A 22,472-nucleotide genomic window follows, 5' to 3' on the forward strand; every position below is an offset into this window, starting at 1 on the left:
ACGTCAAGTCTAGCTGAGGCACATTACAACTTCTGCCTCGCAGATGCCCGAGGTCCTGTGAAAGAGGAAAAGGCTGCAGCTGCTGGTATTCCCCCAGCAGAGTGGCTGTAGCTAATGTTTATCTTTTACTTAGAGTGTAAGGTCTCTGGGGCAGTGACTGGCTTTTTTATTATGGTTATACTGCACCTACCTGTGGGGGCTGGGGAGATGCTGGTCCATAAGTAGGGCTCCTTGGCTCTGCGCCTATACACGATTGCTAGGCAAAGCGGTTGTGTTGTGGGGCCTCTCTGCTGATGTGTGACTAATGCACGGCTGTTCTAAGTAGGAGGTGTTAGTGGCAGACTAGCATTAAACACCTACTCCTTCAGCATAACAAATGGGTGTGGGCATCTCCTGGCCTCAGGGAGCAAGCATCAACCTGGCCTGCAAGTAAATAGGATACATCAAAAAGGCCAGCTAAGTAATTACATACACCCACAGCCAGAGGCAGCAGTAGCCTGTAAACATGTCTGCTTGCCTCTGGGGAAAGGAGGGGAGGGCTTGAAGGGACAGTCAATCTCATTTGCAAGATCATACACAAGAAAATATTTAGCTTTGCCATTGAAGAGCAGAAGACTAACATTCTGTAGCACTGAGGTAGCCCAAAGGATGCTGTGAGACTACATTGTCTAACAAGGCCACCACCCCTACTGCAGCCACAGCCCTCACCCAGCAGCAGTGCCTCGCTGGGAGATGTTCACAGGCGGTGCCCCACCCCAAAAGAACCCTTTGAGTCTCATTCCTCCATCTTTGTTCTCAAACCACCCCTACCTGCTGGGGATGGGAAGCGCATTACTCATCCTCAAGGTTCACAGCAAGATTAAATCTCTCACCCACAGTCACACACAATGGCTGTGCTAGAGCCAGGAATTAAAACCAGCTCTGCACCCGCCCAGTGCAGGAGCTTAGGCACAAGACTCTGCTCCCTGCTCTCGCCCACTAGCCGGCAGGACCTATGCAGTCTGTGTAGGGTTAAAGAGGCACTTTGGGCCACCCGTAGAACGCTCTGGCTGGGGCACTAACTAATGGGGCCTGCAGCACGTGTTGCCAGGCAGCACCACGGTGTGCCTGCCCCACTGTCAGAACAATGGGCTGAATCAACAAGGCTGACTTGGTCACAGCGTGGTTGGTCATTATCAACATACTGGCCTCAGGCTCTAAGAGCATGCAAAACAAGGGACCTGCAGTACCTATCATTATACAAGGCCTAGCCTGGGTCCAGGGTTGTAGCAGCCGACACATAGCTGGCCATTTCTGCAACAGGTTTGTCACTACTTGAGTTTTCCTGCAGTTGCCTGTGCGTGGTGGGGCCAGCTGTTACCCCCTCTCCCCTCCCCAAGCCCCTTGGCAACCTCCATATTTACCTAAGCCCCTTTGAAAAGCAGTGGCGGGCTCCTCACAGCACCTGACCCGTGTTCCATCAGTGAATTGCCTTTCCCTGCTGAGCACTCCAGCAAGTTCTTCAGTGTGTTGTGAGTTTGCAACAACTGGCAGGATACTTTTAGGTGGCAGTGTCTGCCCAGGCATTTCCCTGGTGGAAGTTGTATCTGCCATCTACTTACTGATGCCTCCTCCACTCCACAGGAAAGGGCGTTCAGTCATGGTTGGTTTTGCATTTGAGCTCTGACACGCCCTGGCCCTTCATGCAGGTGGAGTTGCTGCTAGTGTTCAGTCATTTTACCAGCAGCGCTTATCAGCTCGATTCCACTGGGGGAACGTGGCTTCCCTCCAACTGTAACATGTACACATAGGGCCAAAGACACCCATGGGCTGGCCTTATCAAATTTCTGCTCCCCAAGGCCCTGCTTTCTCTGCTGCAAGTTCCTGCATGCAGCAGCCTGTCTGTGCTCCACCTGTTGAGCTGTAGCATAGATGCCCACACATTTTTTCCATTGTGAACCTTGCTGTCTTTGCCAACACATGTAACAAGCCATTGTTAAGGGATAGTTTGCATCATCAGCTGAGCCCACACCTGGCTTTTTTGGCTTTGACACATGCAGGAGTCACCACAGGTGCTACAGGTTTGGATGTGCATTGTCTCCTGCTTCAGTGTAGGAAAGACACAGCTATAGGCATCGGTGGAGGACTAGCTTTGGGCCTGCTCATGCCCCACTTTAGTTCTCCGCTGCCATTCCTACCACCACCCTCTTTCTGCCAGCACGAGTAGCTGGTTGTACCACAAAATAGAACAGGAAACTGCCACCACATGGCAAGGCATAAGCATATTGCACCTGGTCGTTATAGCCAATCTTTTAACTCTAATACATTCTCATGACTGTAAGTCGTCGCTATTGCTGCCCCTGCATTAATCAGCACCAGGTGGCCTAGTACAACTGCCAGCAGCAGCTTTCTGGACCAGCTGACAATACTCCCTAGGTCAGATATTGGGATTTAAAGTTCAAATTAAAGTTGGCTGCAGTTACTATTACCCATGTTCAGCCACAAGCTGCTGGCTAATGTTGGCATGGGCGGGGGGGGAGGTGTGATGAAGTGCATGTGGTGTGCCTCTTACTACCCTTTTCCCCATTTTCAAGCATACAGCAAAAATGAGAACACACCCGCCCCCTATTAAACTTTACAGGTCTAGTACTGTGGGTCCACTGGCCCGAGGCCCTGCAGATAATATAATGTAATACTTTGAGCTCCTTTGATAAAAGGCACTATGTATGCAATGTGCTTTCTGAACATTCATTAGTTAATGGTGGAAATTTTGCCAGTGGCCAAAACCAAAAAAACCTTCACTCCAGCCCTCTAGTCTTTAACTACAGAAAGTTAATGATTCTGTGTGTGAGTTTAAGAGTACATTTTAATTTCAGTTTACTTTGTGGTAGATGGGAACTCTGGAAAAAAAACTTAGCTCTCCCACACACCATCTCTCCAGGCAAACTCAACTGGTAGTGACATGGCTTCTGCGCCAATTATTTTAGCTCAGCTCTGCTGATCAGGGAAGACTTACTGTACAAACTTGCCCACTATATTTTGCCACAAAACAGTAAAATTCTGTATTTGAAAACTTTTGCTCCTCCCTTCTCCCCCCCCCCTTACAACCACCATCCAAATCAGCCAAATTGTTGTGTGAGTGGGTGGCACTGTGACAAAATGCTCACAGGACTCTAAGGTTCACTTCCAGTTCCAGTTCCCCTTTCTCACCTTTTTGGATTTGGAATGAGGGACAACTGTTGTTAGTGCTACACTCAAGGCACGTGCAAAGGAGAATGGTTGGAGGAGGGCACTGATTTGTAATTTGTAAGGAGAGGGGAAATACTACTACAGTAGGCAGCACCATGTGCCCATTGCCATGACTATCCTTGCTTTTGATGCCTGAAAGTTAGATTGCAGTAACATAGGGTAGAGGATGAGGTAACTCTTTAAAGCCCTTTGAGAAGTTCAGCTAGTGCAGGAGATAGCATGTTGCTTATTAAGTATTATTTCCCACGGGAAGCACATCTGCACTGCTTGCTCATTGACTTCTACATAACATTTAAGATATTGCTTTTTACCAAAAATACCAAAGTGGTTGGGGTCTGCCTCTTTCCCCAAGGGCAGAGGAGCAATGAGAACAGACCAGAACTCCAAGCTGCAGCAGAACCGATTCAGCTCTCCTGGCCGTCTGACTGGCCTGGGGCAAATCAGAGGAGTTGTGGGACAACAGAAGTCATAGGGGCTATGTGCCGAAGGAGAGGTGATTCTTCAAGTGCTTGCTCCTGTCCATACCATTGTAGGTGTGTGCGCTCGTCACATGGATCGGTGCCCAAAGTTTTTCCCCTCAGTGGTATCCGTAGGGGATCAGCTCTGGCGCCCTCTGGAGTGGCATGCATATGCTGCAGAATAAGGGGTTCTGCTAGTCCCCCCCACCCTCAATTCCTTCTTACCCCAGTGACAGTGCTGGAACTTCTCCTTGCCTCAGCAAGCTTACTCTTCTGAACTGCTAATTGCAAACTTCATTGTTTATAGTTCTTAAGTTCTCTTAGTGTAGTTTAGTATTAGTGGTAGTCCTGGATGGGACTTAGCTTAGGGATGGGACAGGCCCTGATCCCCACGCTTCAAACCTTGTGACTGTTGCAAGAAGCCTATGCCAGTCCGCAACCCCCACAGTAGCTGCTTAAAGTGCTTGGGGGAAACCCACATTAGCGACCTGTGTTTCAACCCTCGAACCAAAAACGAGTGGGACATTTGCCTCCGAGAGCTCCTTATGGAGTTGGCACTTACATCAGCCCCAGAGGTGTCCCGATCAGACTTCACCCCCAGCACCATGGCCTCGGTGTGGAGTGTGCCGCTGGCAGTGGCCTCGGTCCGGCATCCATCTCCATCCCTGGTACCAGCTGGAAAGCAAAGAAAGGCCAGGAGGGGATGTTCTTCTATGTCCTACAAAGAGAAGGGGAGGACCAGAGGAGAGCAAAGGTCCACGAGGGGCAGATCTTCCCCTCCAAGCAGAGGTCGAGCCCCAGCTTCTGTTGACCAGGCTAGCCCACTCCACGACCTGCCCACCACCCCAGGAAATGGCAGAGGCACCCAACACCTGGTGCCGTCCACACCGGAGGCCTTTCAGGCCACAAAGGATATTTTGTCTTTACCAGTACTGCCCATGTTGGCTATGGAGGTTCCCCGATCGAGGGGTAAACCTGCCTTGGGACCCTTCCAATGGTCCCCATCATTGTGGCACCACTCACCTCAGGGAGTGCCCCGACACAGCTCACTCGCTACCAGACCTTGGACACAGGTTGGCCTACCAGCCAGCGTTCCCGGTGTCAGTTCCTGTACTCCAGGCAACAGTCCTTGGGCTCGAGGTGACACTCACCAGTGCGTGGGTGCAGACCCGAAGAAGAATGGCACCTGTCCCCACAGCTTCGGTGCAGGGAGCAACCAGGGTGGGCAGAAGGTGGGTCCTCAGCACCGGCCTGGTCCCCCAGACATGTATCCCCCTCCTCAGGCTCCGACAGTGAGCATTGGGGAAACGGTATTGCCTGCAGGACAATAGGAGACAGCATGGCCTCAGGGCCAGTGGCGAGCCGCATGGCATCGCTGGAGCCACTGGGTGTTTCCCCGACCATCACAGGGCCATAGGTCAGCCTAGGGAGCATCCGACAAGCGGTCAGCGACGGCTTCCCAGCCACCCCCTGAATCGGATGCAGGAGTAGAGCGGGCTTCTCAGGGTCTCACAGCCTCGGCTGAGGCTACCATAATAGAGGCAGCAGAGGTGACAGACCTGCTGATACCTCCCTCATCATCATCATCGCCTGATGAGGTGATAACTGGGTCCTATCATCCAGTCTCCCAGAATGATGCCAAGGCTCATCAAGAGCTCTTAAAGAGAGTCACCTGAAACTTGAGGCTGAAGGCTGAGGAGTTGATGGAGCCCTTGGACTTCCTCTTTGATGTTGTAAGTTCAGTAGCCCCAGCCAGGGTGGCATTGCCAGCACACAAGGGAGTGGCAAAGATCACAAAAACGGTGACAGATGCCATTGTTGTTACTCCCCATCTTCAAGTGGGCAGAGCATAAATGCTATGTTCCTGCTAAGGAGCATGAATATTCGTTCATGCATCCTTCCCCAAGTTCTGTGGTGGTTTCTGCAGTCAATGAGCATTACAGACAGGGCCAACCAGCCGTGACACACAAAAACAAAGAGGCTCGATCTCTCTGGAAGAAAAGTTTATTCAACTTCCAGCCTCCAACTGTGAGTGGCCAACCACCACGCCTTGTTTGGCCGCTATGACTAACATCTGGCAGTCCATCGCCAAGTTCTCAGACTTGCTGCCAGAGGAGCCCAGGAGGGAATTCCTGGCTATGCTTGAGGAAGGCAAAGCAGTGACAAGGGCAGCCCTCCAAGCGGCCTCAGATGCAGCGGACCAAATCTTGGCCATCTCCATGAGGCGGTTACAGTCATTGGACCTTTCAACAGAGGTTCAGCAGTACATCCAGGACCTCCCATTTGATAGCCTGGTGCTGTTTTCTGAGCAGACATACACAAAACTGCATGGTCTGAAAGACTCCAGGGCAACCCTGCACACTCTGGGCCTGTACTCCCCAGGGCCAGTGAGGAACCAATTTAAGCCGCAACAGACCCAGAGGTTTGGAATCCAACCTTGGTCAGAGCCCTTCCGTAAGAAGGGCAAGAGGTATAAGTGCCGGCAAGGTCCCCAGCCGGCATCCTCTGCTCGTTCCAGCTCCACCCATAGCCAACAGATGGGCAAGCGGACATTGAGGATGCGTTCGAGGGTGACCTTCCAGCCTGGATCCTGCTACCCTGTTATTTTCTACCTGCCTGTCCCCCTTCCTTCCTGCCTGGGCCTCTCTAACATCGGACTGGTGGGTCCTCAGCACAGTAGCAGGGGAATATACCCCCCCAATTTATTTCTATCCCTCCCACCCCACTTCCTGTCCCTTTTCAGGGACCCTTCTCATGAGCATCTGCTAGCACAGGAGGTGCAGCACCTTCTGCAGGTGGGAGCTGTGGAAGAATTCCTGCTGCATGTAAGGGGCAAAGAGCTTTACTCCCACTAGCCAAGGGGGGGTCTGTGGCCCATCCTAGACCTGAGAGACCTCAACAGATATCTCAAGAAGTTGAAGTTTCGCATGGTCTCCTTAGCCTCCATCATTCCTTCCCTGGATTCAGGAGGCTGGTACGCCACCCATGGTTTGAAGGATGCTTACTTTTGTATATCAATATTCCATGGACACAGGCGTTTCCTGCGCTTTACGGTGGGGACCGCCCACTACTAGTTTGCAGTGCTCCCTTTTGGAGGGGATTAGGAGTTCTCTAGTGCCCATCTCTCTGGAATCAGCGAGGCTGTGTTGTAACATCAGAGGTATGTGAACGAATCCTTAACCCAGTCTTTAAAGATCTAACAAACTCTATAACAGCCAGAACACTCACCCAGCAGCACGTTGCTCCTTTGGAATTGGTGGCAGGTGGTACCACCCCCTACAAGAGCCCACCCTGTTTCTCAAACCACCCCCACCCCAGCTAACTGGGAAGGGGGAGCTCACTGCAGTATTTTATAAATGTAAAAATTAATATGTAGGTGGTTGCAGGGCAACAAGCAGACTTGCCAGGTCTTACAGTTTCTTAAGGAGGGGGCTTCTTTGAGTATATATCCCTATGGGTGTTCCACCATAGGATGAGTGCAGGCCCATGCATGCTTGGCTGGAGAATGCAAAGTAGCATACACTTTGCAGGAGTGAAAGTAACACAGAAAACTTACTGGTACGGGGGCCCAGCTCTGGGGCCCCGGAAGGGGCGTGGCCTCAGGTGGAAGGGGCGGGACTGGGGGTCAGCTTCCCCCAGCCAGCCCATCCGCACTGCCTTGCCGGCACCACCCGGGGCTCTGGCAACAACTTAAAATAGCCTGGGGCTCCGCCCGCTGCAGCAATAACGGTGGCTGGGAGCCCCGCGCCCTTTTAAATCGCCAGGCTCCAGGGCAACTGTCCCTTTTACTCCCCTGTCGGCGGCCCTGATGTTCGGGTTCCTAGTGGCAGGGCAGCCGATGGAGGCATGGGCGGGGGAGAAGAGGGCAGCAACGTTAAACCGCTGGTACCAGCGGCCACTACTTTCCTGTATGCCGTACCAGCCTACTTTCACCCATGACGCTTTGTGTTCTGTGTTGTAATTGAAAGCAATATATTTGAAAATGTAGGAAAACATTCAAAATATTTAATACATTCAATTGGTATTCTATTGTTTAACTGTGCAATTAAAACTGCAATTAATCACGATTACTTTTTTTGAGTTAATCACATGAGTTGACTGCGCTTATCGACAGCCCTATTTATAACACAACCTTAGTAATTATAAAGGCAGAAGTTTTGCCCTAGCTCCCACACTGAGCCAAAAGGGGCTGGGGGAGGAGACAGGATACTGCTCCTTATCCTACTGCACAGCAGGCTTGGCTATTCTCCCCTCCCCAGGAGCTGGTTCGAACAGATGGATTTTGCAGCATGGCCTAGTGGTCAATGGGTTCACATTTTGGCCCAGGGTAGGGAGTAAGTGCCCAAGTTAAAGGCTGCTCATGGAGAATCTCATCTCTGCCAGCAGTTCCCAGTGTTAATTGTAAGAAATATCAAGCATTATGGCTACAGTTCCTCTCTGCCCCTCTATCCAGATCTGAGATGAAGCCAGTGTGTGTGTGCCAGATAGCTGGGAGGTGCTGCTCCATAGGAGAGGCAGAGTGTAAAATTCCTTAAACCACTCCCTTGTGGACACCTCCAGCATGTTTCCTTTCATGGCACACAGTCTCTAACAGGCTTGAGCTTTGATGCCAGGTTCTTGCAGTGCCCTAAGACGTAAACTGTATTTTGGCAGATATCATGAACAATTGCAACATGCACAGCTGCTTGGGCTGCCTTGGGTCTGCCAGCCCCTACTGGACCCAGGCAGAACAGCCCACGCTTGTGTCAAATGAACCTTTAGGCATCCCATTGAACAGAGGTCCTCTTCTGATCTTGGGTCCAACTGTAGTTAAGGAGACCTGGCATCAGTCTTACAGGACTGTGGCTGGAATGCAGAATTATTCAGGCCACAACTCCACTGTCTTCTCAAAGGCCAAAGACTAAATGGCTGTGCACCTTCGTGTACTCTTTTAGGGACAATGACTGTTGGAGGGATTCCTAAGAATCACAGGCTGCAAACTTTGATTTGGGAGCTCCAACAGACCTGCCCCAGCCTTGCCAAATTGCTGCCACCTCCGGGCATAGTTACACTTCACCTGTACCCCTTATACAGGCAAACCTTCCCACAGGAGTTTTGCCTCGCAAGGAATACAAGATAGAGCTTGTAAGGAGGAATTGGTACAGTAGTGCCCAATGCACACCTACCTGAATGAGCCAAGCTGTGTTTTCACATTGTACAGTCAAGAATGTTTAATTTCTAATCCTTGTATCTCTTTAAAAAAAATATTGTAGTGAAGTTCTCAAAGAAAACATGCCACGGAAGGCTCAGATCAGTGCATCAGGAGCAGTACAGAGAGAGCAGCCCACCAGCTTTGCAGCCTGTTTGAAAAGCTCAAGCAGGTACCACTGCAAGCCAGCTATCCACACCTGGACTAGTTACATTTACTGCAGTAGTTAAGGTGTTCGCCGTTCCGAGTATATGAAATATTGAGCTAGAGGTAAAGCCCTAACTATGCAGAAGGGCTGTTGGGTGCCCAATATGAGACACCATGAGGCCTGATTTTTCAGAAAGTGTTGGGCATCTGCCCTTGGACAAGCAAGCCCCTTTCAGTTGTATCAAGCTGGGCATCCAGAAAACGGAGGTGCTCACAAATCACTGGACCCTTTGAAAAATCCAGGCCAAAGCTTGGGATGGAATAAATGTCCTTGCTTTAATTGGGCGAATTATCAGCATAACAAGAATTGATATTTTTTTCCTTCAAGACAGGTAATGACCAGCTGGCTCTTTGGGAAAAGGTTAGCTCCATTGTAAAAATGCATCTTAAAATGGCCAAGTAATTTGCAATGTAATGGGCAAGGGACTTTGGTGCTTAGCAACACACATAGGAAGACAAACACCTTGGTGGGGCTCCCTAAATAATACCTAACCATGTGCGTCTTCATGTCTCAGGTCAGATGGTATCTGCCTTACCAAAGTCATCAGCCTATGTTGCAATAAAATGTATGCGGCATCTATTAGAACCAAAGCCTCTTACTACTCATTGATGAGCTATTATGCAAGAAAATGTTCCTTCCATGTTCCTTGCTGAAGCAGAAGCAGGTGTGTTACTTTGATGGTTGAATGAAATAATCTTAACTTTGCCTCAGGATATTTATAACCAAAACATACACAATTATTGCGCCATAAAGCCTGCTTCACTGGGTCTTGCTGATCTTAAAAAAAAGAGAAGCTAATGTAATTTAAAAAAAAAAAAGACAGACAGACAAGAACACCGAATATAGTTCAGATCTTCAGCAATGCTTCCCTTCGATTTAAATCCTAGGGAAAAAGCCAATGCTGTTGAAACACTGCAAATTAACAAAGCACTGGCCCTGCACATCACCTCTACAAGACAACCAACTCATCAAATACCTTTTCTTCTCTGTGCAGAGGCACAGGGGGGAAAAACCATCATGAAAGTGAAATGGTTTCTCTCGCTCCCTGCCACCCTGGAGGCAAATGCCAACTTTTGCTGTTGTAAAAGCTACGGCAAAGCAATCTAAGGAGTTATGGAAGGAAAGCGAATACAACCCATGCTCTGGCAGGCAGAACAAGACAGAGACATGTTTAATTGATGTGAAAAGAACACAAGGATACAAAGCTGGCATTAAAGGGTAGAGTCTTTTTCTCTTGATGCCAGGCACCCATTTAAAAAGTCTGGCTTACCTGGGCACATCACCAAAGGGCAACATGAAGTCAACAGCCCTATGGTGTTTGTCCTTGGGCAACTGCCAGTAAAACTGGTTTCATCTAGCAGATGTGTGTGCAAGCCGCAGTAATTGGTGTGTTCTTTTCTGTCCCAGATTTATCATCCCACACTGTATTTTCCCATTACCTCCCTTTTTCAATCCCTTTGTTTCTCGACAAAAAAAAAATATTTACATTGAAATAAACGAATGGGAAGAGTTTCTAGCTCACATCACACAGAAACACAGATGCAGGGGAAGTCCAAAAGCAGTCAATACTGCACTGACAGCAATTTTAAAGATAACCTGGAAATCGAGGGCTTTTTCTTGTGGGACGTTTTGTAGGAAGAGAAAGGGTTTAAAGCCTAGCTTAGCTACAGCTGCCACTGTAGTTTGAGGATGCAGTGCATCCTGGCCCATAGCTGTGCATCACAACTGCAACGTTCCCCTTCGAGAGCATTTTGGGTGGTTTTACCGGCATTTTTTGTGACTGAAGAAAAAACCTACAAATAATGGCATATCCTAGAGTGGTGAGAGGAATTGCTCTGCTCTTCCTCTAACAAGCTTATAAACAATCATGACAGACTGGTGCCAGGTCTACATGGAGAACGCTTTGCCTGTACAGCTATACCAGTACACTATGCTCTTCCCGGGGACACAGCAACCCTGACGAAAGTGAGCTTTTGGCAGTAGAGCTTATTGTCATTTCCCTGAGGAAAATAAGCTGTATGGGGATGGATAAAAGCAAAGTTTTGCTGCTATAGCTGCATCATACCAGGGACTTTTGTGGGCCCAGCTATGTTGGTCACAACTCATGCCTCATTACAACCCTGACTGACCTAGCTGTGCCAGCAAAAGTTTGGAGATCTGGCCTGGGATTAAAAGGAGCAGCACTGGCTCTAGCATGCAAACAGAAAACTGTTAGGGACAGCACAACACTCAGGGAGCATCTGAGTGAGTAACTGGGCTGGTAGAGACAGCCTTTCCTGGGGCAGCTGAGCTCCTAGAAGAAGTTGCGGAAGATTTCTTACCTCCTCCCCAATCTCTTATTGTTGAACATAAATATAGCACAATAATTTGGCACGGCATTTACAGAGACTGACAAAGGATACAGCCCCTTCTCTGAAAAGTTAGATCAACATTTCCAGACCAGAACACCTACAACTAGGCATCTAAACCATATTTTGACACCTACTTACATGTGGCCTGATTTCCAAAAATGGTGAACACCCACAAACCTCTTGAAGTCAATGGGAGCTGTAGGTGCTCGTTACCTTTGAAAAATCAGGAGTTAGAAGCCTAATTTTAGCCACACAAGTTGAAAATGTTGGCCTTTACAGTCTAAGAGCCAGATCCTGCTCCCACTCAAATCAATTATCCACAGGAGTAGAGTGGAGTTCTCTGTTGGCGAACACTAAACCATGATAATAGCAAGAGGTAAGCAAGATGGCACAAGGATTAACATAATAGGATTATGTTAAAGATCCAAGAAGAAAATTGTCCAATTGTACAGGATTAGAAGAGAGAGAGGAGACAAAAGGCAAAAAATGACAAGCGAGCTATTGAAGAAGTGGGATTCCAGGAGGGGTTTGAAGGAGAATGGAAGAGGGGATGTAATTCCTGAAAGAGGGAGAGGCGCAAGAAAGGCTCCCAGGTGAGTGTGGGAGGAGCCAAATGGAGGAACAACGTGTGGAGAGTGTGCCAAGCATAGAGGGTGAGGAGCGACCGGAGATATGAGCAAGGGTGGGGCATTAGAAAGCAGGATGAGGAGTTGGAACATCATGCAGAAGAGACAGGGAGCCAGTGAAGGCTCTTGAGGAGGAGCACAGTGGACAGTTATTTTAACAGTAACATGCCTTGGAGGGGAGTGGGAGTCAGAGTAAGGAACATGAGGGTGGAGGGGGAACGCAGCTGCCCTTCCTTTGCCAAAAGCAGAGGGAGAACTCTCCTCTTGTGTGACAGGAGCTGGGAGGGTGCAACGTGAAGAATATTTAGAAGTGGGAACATAAGGAAGAGCTGGTGCTTGCTGAGAAGTTTCTGGGGCTCCCAGGCTTCCTGCCAGGGGTGGAGCAGCAGCAATAGCAAGAGGAAGCCTTAAAAAAAGAGCCAGCTTTTCCAGAGGGGCTAAGCCCCTGCCATTCTCATTCAGTTCAATGGGAATTGAGGCTACGTAGCACCTCTTGAGGCTGCTTTAGTTTAGGTTCTACATATGGATTTAGGACCCTAAATTTATGCCCCCAAGTTTGAAAAGTTTGGCCATTGTCTGTTACTGGAGTCTCCAGAGAGAAGCAATACTGGGTCACGTTCTGGGGTGCTATTCAAACCAGTCAGATTGTGTCGCTGCTTCTCTTATAAAAGACGGTTACTCATCTTTGTAACTGTTGTTCTTCGAGATGTGTTGCTCATATCCATTCCAGTTAGGTGTGCGCGCGCCGCGTGCACATTCGTCGGAAGACTTATACCCTAGCAACACTCGGTGGGTCGGCTGGGCGCCCCCTGGAGTGGCGCCACTATGGCACCGGATATATACCCCAGCTGACCCATCCACCCCTCAGTTCCTTCTTGCTGGCTACTCCAACAGTGGGGAAGGATGGTGGGTTTGGAATGGATATGAGCAACACATCTCGAAGAACAACAGTTACAAAGGTGAGTAACCATCTTTTCTTCGAGTGATTGCTCATATCCATTCCAGTTAGGTGATTCCCAAGCCTTACCTAGGCGGTGGGGTCGGAGTGAGATGTGGAAGAGTGCAGAACCGCCGAGCCAAAGGCTGCATCATCTCTAGATTGTTGGACCAGAGTATAGTGCGAAGCAAAGGTGTGGACCGATGACCAGGTAGCTGCGCGACATATTTCCTGGATTGGTACATGGGCCAGGAAGGCAGCTGATGAAGCCTGAGCTCTGGTAGGATGAGCGGTGAGATGGCCCGAGGGAACATGAGCCACGGCATAGCACGTGTGTATGCACGCCGTTACCCAAGAGGAGATCCTCTGTGCGGAGACGGGCAGGCCTTTCATCTGGTCAGCCACTGCAACGAAGAGTTGGGGGGATTTTCGGAAGGGCTTTGTCCGATCAATATAAAAAGCGAGTGCCCTACGGACATCTAAGGAGTGTAGCTGCTGCTCCCGTGGGGATGAATGAGGCTTTGGGAAGAAAACCGGAAGGAAGATGTCCTGATTGGTATGGAAGGCTGATACCACCTTAGGGAGGAATGCCAGATGTGGTCGCAACTGTACCTTGTCCTTGTGAAAGACAGTATACGGTGGGTCCACCGTAAGAGTTCGAAGTTTGGAGACCCGCCTGGCCGATATAATGGCTACTAGGAAAACTGTCTTCCAGGACAGGTATAGCAGTGAGCAAGTTGCCAATGGCTCAAATGGCGGAATCATAAGCCTGTTTAGGACTAGGTTGAGGTCCCAGGTAGGGGTAGGGTGGCGTACTTGGGGGTAGAGGCGCTCCAGGCCTTTACGAAATCGATTAACTAAGGGGTGGGAAAACACGGAGTGGCCACTCTCTCCTGGATGGAATGTGGAGATGGCCGCCAAGTGCACCCGCAAAGAAGATATCGCCAGGCCCTGCTGCTTGAGGGACCAGAGGTAGTCCAAGATAGTGAGGATGGAGACCTCTGAGGGAGTAGCATTCCACGTCTCACACCAGCAGGAGAAGCGCTTCCACTTGGCCAGATATGTGGACCGAGTGGAAGGTTTTCTGCTACTTAGGAGAATATGCTGTACCAGAGCGGAGCAGCGTAACTCTGATTTGTCTAGCCACGCAGGAACCATGCCATGAGGTGGAGGGCCTGCAGGTCCGGGTGGCGGAGATTGCCGTGATCCTGGGTTATAAGGTCCGGGTGGAGTGGCAGGGTAATTGGGCTGGCTATGGAGAGGTTGAGCAGTGTGGTGTACCAGTGCTGTCTGGGCCACGCTGGCGCGATCATGATTAGATGCGCTCTGTCCTGGCGGAGTTTTAACTCTGTGAACCAGCGGGAACGGTGGGAAGGCATAGAGCAGTCGGTGCTTCCACGACGTGAGGAATGCGTCTGAGATCGATCCCGGCAAAAGACCCTGAAAGGAGCAGAACACTTGGCATTTCCTGTTCGCGCGAGACGCGAATAGGTCTATGTGGGGAAAGCCCCACTTCTGGAAGATTGAATGAATAATGTCTGGTCTTATTGACCATTTGTGACACAGGAAGGATCTGCTCAGCCGATCCGCCAGAGTGTTCCGAACCCCTGGGAGAAAGGATGCTACCAAGTCCATCGAGTGGGCTATGCAGAATTCCCAGAGTCGGATGGTCTCCTGACAGAGGGGGGAAGATCGAGTCCCTCCCTGCTTGTTTATATAATACATGGCCGTTGTGTTGTCTGTAAACACTGAGACACAACGGCCGTGCAGATGCTTCTGGAATGCCTGGCACACCAGGTGGACTGCTCTCAGCTCTCGGACATTTATGTGAAGCGCCAGTTCTTGCGATGACCAAAGGCCCTGGGTGCGAAGGTGTCCGAGGTGAGCCCCCCATCCGAGGGATGACGTGTCTGTCGTCAGGGACAGTGAGGGTTGAGGTGGATGGAATGGTAACCCTGCGCACACCAGGGAGGGGGTTAGCCACCAGTTGAGGGAGCGTAGGGTGCTCGGTGGAATGGTGACTATTGTGTCTATTGGGTCCCTGCCCGGACGATACACCAAATTGAGCCACGCTTGGAGGGGTCGAAGGCGGAGCCTGGCATATTTGGTCACATAAGTGCGGGCAGCCATGTGACCTAGGAGACCGAGACAGGTGCGAGCCGAGGTCGTGGGGAAGTTCTGCAGACCTCGGATGATTGCTGCCATTGCCTGGAATCGCAGCTGAGGCAGGTAGGCCTTGGCTAGAGTGGAGTCCAGCGTAGCTCCTATGAAGTCTAGCCTTTGAGTGGGGACCAGTGTGGATTTCTCCGTATTGAGCATCAGGCCTAAACGTGTAAATAGGTCCCTGACAATGCCTACGTGCTGCATGACTTGCGCCTCAGAGGTCCCCCTGATGAGCCAGTCGTCCAGATATGGGAATACATGAATCCCCCGTCAGCGGAGGTGTGCGGCGACTACGGCCATACACTTTGTGAACACCCTTGGGGCTGTGGAGAGGCCAAAGGGAAGGACCGCAAACTGGAAATGTCCGGAAGCGGTGCCAGGATCTGGAACGGTGCCGAGAGTAGTGAGCTGGTGAACGGGATACCGACCGGTGCCGCGAGTCTGACCAGTACCGGGACTGCGAGCGGCGTCGAGAGCGGGAGCGCCGTCTGGACCTGGAGCGTCTGCGGGACCGCGATCGTGAGCAGTGCCGGTCTGCTGCGCCGACAGAGAGTGGTCTAATCAAGGCTGGCTTGCCAATCAATTGAATTACCCGCACCGGCAGTGCCGGGGGTGGAGGCAGTGCCAAGTCTGTCAAGGCGATCAGGTCTCTCGCCTCTGAGAACGCCTCTGGCGTGGACGGCATGGTGAGCTCTACCGCGGCAGGTGCCGGGGAGGTCACAGGCGCCGGACTCGACGGCCCTTGTGGGACCGGAATCGGCAGTGACAGCTTAGTCGGTGCCGCGGCGGGTGTTGGTGCCGGGCGGTCCAACCTAGGTGCACTATCTGGCCGCGGTGCGGGCGGTGCCGAGGTGGCAGGAGTCTTGGCTTTCCTTACCCTCGGGGAGAGGGAGCGCCGCGGGGCTGACTTCGGTGCCGGTGACGTCCGGTGCCGAGAGGCCTTGGGCATACCGGTACGGTTCGATGCCGAGGAGGTGCTTCTGCTCTCCGACTGAGCAGCGGTCGGTGCCGAAGATGGAGGGGTGAGAGCCGCCTCCATGAGGAGCTGTTTAAGCCTTATGTCCCGCTCCTTTTTAGTCTGTGGCTTGAAAGCTCTGCAAATGGGGCACTTAGCTGTTAAGTGCGATTCCCTGAGGCACTTCAAACAGGAGTCGTGCGGATCTCCTGTAGGTATTGGCCTGTGGCAGACCGAGCACAGCTTGAAACCCGGTGAGCCGGGCATGTGCTCCGGCACCAGGTGCGGGGAAGGGGCTAATCCCCGAACCCCTCTAACGATTACTACACTAACTATACTATTAAACAAGTAAATATGACTATCTATCTATATATAAAGAATTATAACTATGTACACAATAACGAACGAGAAACTACGAGTAAGCTAGGGAAGTGGAGGTCAGCTAAGCCGCGCTCCACTGTTCCAACGACCGACACGGGCGGTAAGAAGGAACTGAGGGGTGGATGGGTCGGCTGGGGTATATATCCAGTGCTATAGTGGTGCCACTCCAGGGGGCACCCAGCCAACCCACTGGGTGTTGCTAGGGTAAAAGTCTTCCGACGAACGTGCACGCGGCGCACGCACACCTAACTGGAATGGATCTGAGCAATCACTCGAAGAAGAACCCTGAGTGCCCCAAAATTCTTCTGCTACTCATGGATCCTTGCCTGGGACATGCACACAGCCAGCAGCCAGCTTACACTCTGTGTTCTGTATGCTGTCCAGCCCTGATCACAACACACCCACAGCCCCAAACTTTCCCAAACTCATCTGCTCTGCAGTGTCCAGTCCCCTCCTGCAATGCTCAGAAGAAGAAGATCCATTTGCTTCTTTAAAGAGACAAAACCCACCAGTTTGCTGCATTAACTGGAGTTAACGAACATTTGAATTCAAATACAGCACTGTTGGCTTAGATTAAAAGTAAAACAAGTATTGTTAACAAAAGAAGAGAGGATTTTAAGCAAGTTTAAGAGCTAAAGTTGAAATGGTTACAAGCAAATAAGTGAAAATTTGCATCTAAAAGATTAAAACAATCTAGCAAGGTACAGGCTGTCTTTAAGATGGCTTTTCTCACTCAGCAAGATGGTGGCTGCCCCCAGTCAGGATCTCCTCCAGAAGCCACAAATTGCTGGTTCCTTTGTCTTCTTAAGTGAGAGAGAGAACTTGGGGTTTTTTGCCCCTTTCTTTTATAGTCCAGTGAACCTTTGAGGTGGATTCTAGGTTACTCCTCTAAGTACAGTTTATTCAAGCTGTAGGGAAGCCGACATGGAGTGTGGTGGTGAAGGACGCTCCGGGCTGTTCCCTTCCCCACATTGGTATTTGCAGGAAACAGAACAATTTGCATTTTAGCAGTCTCCACACTTTGTGTCTTGATGGTCCTGTTTACTGCTTATATGTAAACTGAAGTTAACCCACATTCCTTTGTCTAGTGCAGACCTGTTTACCAACTCCCCTGATGTGCCTGGGCTAAGCACACTTTAGCTGTAATTTTAGCACATATCCACAACTTCATACACACTGCATACATATCTCACGCAAGAATATTAATGATCAGCAAGTTATTTGTTTTTGAATGATACCTCACAAGACATTTTGTACAAGGAGTATTACAACACTGTGTAGGGTGTGAATACCTACATGCTTGGGGTTACTACCGTCTTCTCTGCTTCCCACTTTGCAGGGGCTCAGCTCCAGGGAGTTTAACAAACACAAACACACATTTTTAGATTTGTAAGTAGGCTGAAATGAGGCAGCTGTTTGTTTTGTCCATGGTGGGCAACTTAGCTAATGTGATGCTGAATTCATCTGTTTAATATACCCAGATGCTACAGCAATGAGTGCATAAAAATCATTCAATAAATAACAGAAAAGTAGATTTTTTTTACATTAAAAAAAGAAAATGGGAAAAGTAGTGGTTTGCTACTGAACATCAGTTATTTAACATGTCTAACTGTAGTAACATTCCATCAACATCCACTATTACTCATGATTCATAAAAAGGTTTATGACTGCGGTGGAGCTGTTATTGCCAAGTCAATTATATACATTTTATAATAATAAATTACATATATTGAACGGAGAATGCTGGCGTGTTGATTGCTTGCATTTTTGTAGGGGGAAATGTGGCTCATGGAGTGATTCTTAGGGTACTGAGAACATAGCATCAGAGGATGCTAAATCTGCAGTTATTTTTACTTGGGGAGAGATTGAAAATAAATATTTACTCCTACGTTACCAGCACTTAAAAACAAACAAAAACCCAAACCAAACAAAAAATCAGAAAGAACAACTAATTGGCCAAACCTTTCTCATTTCTTCTATCCCCTCTTCCTCCTGGACACGTAAGCCCCAGCTCAGCAAGGTACATAAACGTGGACCTAATGTTAGCATCATGAGTAGTCCTACTGACATCAGGACTACTCAAGTGCTTCAGTATTTTGCTGAACTGGGGCCGTATATACTAACTCTAGAAGGTTCTGGCACTAGCGATTCCAGTCAGCTTTCTAAGTCCTCTATCATTCATTCTTCAGTAATGAGAAGTAACTATGAACTACTGTACGTTCTTCAGTTCATAAAACTTCCAGGAGTATTAGCTTCAATATAGTCTCTCACAGGAAATTCAATATTGATACCTGGCTGCGTGTTTCTAATCTGCAACTATGAAAGATTGTTGTAAAGTCTTAAGGCCCCAACCTTGGTCTCTTTGTCTAGAGGAAAAACAAACCCCAGAGAATGGGAAAGGAAGGCAGAAAAGGAGAAGAAAGTGGGGATGTTTTTGGGAAACTGCAGGACAGTTGGATGCTGCAGCAATGTCCAAAATAGCTTAAAGGTGACTGTACAGGAAGAGACATGTTTGTGTTCCTTTTTGCATCTTTACAATGGACAAGGAAGCTTGAAAGCATGCTTCTGATGGCTTTCCTTTACATACAGAAGGACCAGAGAACTAATAGGATTTAGCTGTGAAACTAAAACTAGAGATTGCAACACATTTTTAGACAGTTTAAAATGCTTTGTTTTTGTGGACACCTATTTAATGCCAAATCCCAAGAAGCACTTGGGAGAAAAAGTTCTGAAGGATTCAACAACCGTATCCCTTTGCATGATGACTCAGAAGTCTTCCCCTGCAGATCTCTGCTTCCCCAAGGAGTCCTGTAATCTCCTTTGCTGTTACTGGATTTGGTATGTCTGATATTTCTAAAGCTCCGAAACACAAACAGAATAAACATTTTTAAGGGGGTATATGTTGGAGGGAAGGTCAGGCAGTCAGTATATATTAAAAAGTAAAAAAAAGTCACATTTCTTTTGCAGGTCACTTTTAAAGTCCATTACACACTTTGTTCAAAGTATAGTGAGGTAATGGTCAAGCTGAAGACACACATGGTCTGTAGAGCAACATACAAATCTTTGAGAGGAGAGGAGAAAAAAAAAGGCAAAACTTGATTTGCAACAGAGCAACTTTTCCCAGAAGTCTCTTCTTTCTTGCCTGACATAAATTTAACATGTCTGACTTGTCCTTTCATCACAACAGGAGACATACATTTACTTTTCCCCTTCTTTAAAGAATAAAGGAATTCAATGCCAGGCACCCCCCGCCCCAGACTCCTAAGCCTGATTTAGGTCATTCTGCTTCCTCCCACTATTCTGAGTTAAGGAGAAAGTACATTACTGTATTTTACTCCCGTAAGTTTCATACTTGCACACATCTTTAGCACTCCCAGGCTGCTGACTTGCCATTCCTGTTCAACAACGGACTTCAGTCCATACAAAACACTACTCCCAGAGTTGTCAGTGATTCTCAGTGCTCAGTCCATGCTATTACTGTGCTTAACTCTTTCCATCAGCATCTGCTTATTTTGACAGCTAAGGCCCTATCTGTTTGCATAATATTGCTCGTTTATATCCCCACATGCACTTCATGCTCCTCTGGCTCTGAAGTTCAGTGTGGATTAGAGATCACGGAAAGCTAGGACTAGATGCTGCAGTGTGCTGGGCATGCTGGCCCCCCATCCAACAAAGCACTCAAGCATGTGCTTAATTTTAATGTAAGTCTATAATTAGCCCCACTCTGATGTTCTACATCTGCCTCATTCTCCAAAGTTAGGCATGTGCTTAAGTGTTTTAGTGAATCAGGGCCAGTATGCTCAGCGCCTTGCAGGCCCCCAAAGTCTTTTCATGTAAGGCTTTGTGGGTCTTCTCTTGCCCACTTCCATATTGCTCTGTTTAAAAACAGCTCTTGCAATGTGGTTGATTTCTCTAAAGTGGTTGCAAGCTCTGGATTCAGACTACAACTGGCTCATGTAAACTGTTGCTTTACAACACTATACAATGGTACATGGCACCAAATCTTGTCTGGACCCACCTGGACGACCAAGTAGACACTCATGTAGGGGGTGTGTCTGTGTAACCTCACTATATTCCCACCCTTCTTCATTCAGATTGTAAACCATTTGAGGCAAGAGAAAACTGGACAAATGCCAAGTTTTGCCAAAAAAAGTTGTGACATCTGGGACAGAGCTTAAAAAGGGGACTGTCCTGGCCAAAACGGGATGTATGGTCACCCTATCTTTATTTACTGCCCGTGAAGTGGCTTGCATGCTTTGAGCACCATGGCAGACCCAATGGCATAGGCAGTGCTCTGGTATTACTGTCCTGGTGCATTAGAGGTCACAATGGTATAAATTCCTAAGTCCTGTCTACACTACTGTATCCATCAGTGCTACCATGGTGAATTATGGGTAATTTTTATTGTTCATTTTGTGATCTTGACACTTCCTTGTTCAGATTGTCACTGATTAGCTGTCACCAAGTGATATATCTCATAGTCAGTGGGCACCATTAAAAACTAGACCCTTACCACCCAGGGTGATTTACCACAATACTTTTCATTTTTAAGATTAGGGAATGCCACATCTTGTCTATGGAGGGCCTAGCACAATTGGGTGTTCTGTAATACAAATCAAGTAAAGCTAAACAGTGAGGTGTGGTAAATATCCAGTTTTTAATGAAACTCACTATAAGAGGCAATGTGTCATTTACTGGAGCTGTTATCATGCCATTCTAATGAAAATATTCAGCCTAAGATATGGCTGACACTGTGTACTAAAGAAAAGAACAACACGGTCAATTATGTGACCAAAAGGGCAGACAGGTCAGGGGATTCCAGAAAGTGGGAAAAGGTAACAAAGTAGTACTCACCTACCTGTAGTGCAGAAACATCTCACTTCTCACCTCCTGGCCACAGCACAGACTCGGGTAGGTGTGTAACACTCTCCTTCAAAGGAGATATTAAGAGGCCTATACAACACAGAATGGAGAATGGGAAAGATACATTTCCTAAGCATTTTACTAAAAACACTTTTTTTCCATCAAAATCTGACTATATTCCAGTCCCTTTGATATATCATCTCAGCAGCACTCTTATGCTTGATGGACACATTAACATTAAAAATGTGAGGGCTTAAAATAATTTAATATACAACTTACAGCAAAGTATTAGAACAGATCAATTTATGTTACAGTATCTTGAAAAAGTCAGCAACCTTCTGTTCACTTTATACAAAAAGCCAGGGTGTTTAAATGCATCAGTGATAAAGCGTGAAGAAAACAGAAGTGAGTGGATCTCATTATTTAAAGTAGTGCAAGGAACAATTTAACCTAATTAGCTTGGACATACAAAGATTGTCAGTGCTCTTGGGAGTGAATACTGATTTGCTCACAGAAAAGAGACATGGGTCTTTTTTTTTAAAATGTTTCTCCAACAAAGGGGAAGATCAGTCAGAAACAAACATGAATGGATCAGACATGTTAAAAACCGAAGTTATATGGAATATACTTGATTTTTCCTAAACATTGTTTCTTTGTACTTCCCTATTAGCCTTCAAAGTACTCAAAGTCCACTGCTCATGCAGTATCTGGCAAACAGCATGGCAGTTTGCCTGAGTTGAAGAAACATTATTGAAGTCTGTATTCACAGGCGACTTTAACATTCTAAGGAAAGCGCTTGGGCTTTTTTTAGCCTGAAAGGATGTCACAAACATGAATAGAATTATAGGCTTGCTCTCCCCCTAGCCCTCTTTACCTTAGGATAAAATTATACACTTCCAATTACAGGGCCAGTTAAAATCAATACAAAGGTGGGAAAAAATAGATCATTTTTCTTATGGAAGTAACTGTTTTCATTAATTTTTCATTAGTCCTGCTTTTGTTTTGCTATCCATCACTGGAGGAGCTGGTATGAAGTAGATTACATTTAGGTTATCTTACATGCTTCCAGGATTTAGTAGATATTGCCTGATAAAGCTGCAAGTTTTATGGCTTT

The sequence above is a fragment of the Mauremys reevesii genome, linkage group 2 (assembly GCF_016161935.1).
Source record: "Mauremys reevesii isolate NIE-2019 linkage group 2, ASM1616193v1, whole genome shotgun sequence".
In the NCBI taxonomy this organism is placed as follows: domain Eukaryota; kingdom Metazoa; phylum Chordata; order Testudines; family Geoemydidae; genus Mauremys; species Mauremys reevesii.